Source organism: Penaeus monodon, chromosome 33 (genome assembly GCF_015228065.2).
Source record: "Penaeus monodon isolate SGIC_2016 chromosome 33, NSTDA_Pmon_1, whole genome shotgun sequence".
NCBI lineage: Eukaryota > Metazoa > Arthropoda > Malacostraca > Decapoda > Penaeidae > Penaeus > Penaeus monodon.
In genome coordinates this window covers 9,253,597-9,254,236 of record NC_051418.1, presented here as the reverse complement: position 1 = coordinate 9,254,236, position 640 = coordinate 9,253,597, and positions in this window count along the sequence as shown.

Here is a 640-nt window from a genome sequence, read left to right as displayed (position 1 = left end):
CAGGTACATGAGGGAAGTCCTCTTCAAGGTTGACTCAAAACGGAAAAAAAGGAATGTTATTATTAGCGTTGGCAACTGTGTCTTCACTTAGGTTAGGGTGATTCGTACTTCGGTGAAATAATTATGTACAAATTATTACAAAGCCATACGGAAAGAGCTTAATACTCAGTTTGAAGACTATATGGTTTAGAGGGAATAGTATGAGTGCGTCTTATGACCTTTATTCTTCGTTATAATAATATTTTACTTTGTCTCTCCATACCTATTCGATAAATTCTTCAAAGTTTGTATTCTGTGACAAGTTCTCCGTTTTCATATATGCGTCAGTGACTTTAAATATGCTTTTGTATGTTATCACATTTCACGACATTGTAAATCTCGTCAGCCTGCTGCTGTTATGTGATTGACACAGGCTACAAATCTTCATTTTCTCCTCAGTCAAATCAGGTTACTTTTTCTAACCTTTTCATACACACATTTCATTACCTTGTGTTCATATATTGTTTTTTTCTAACATGGTTAAAGGTACGAGTTCGACATATATGTGTAAATTCATATATATGTTTTGTTTCTCTTATCAGTTGTATAGTTTTGACTTTTTGTAAGAAAATGCACAATGCAGTCAACCCCTTGTTTATAT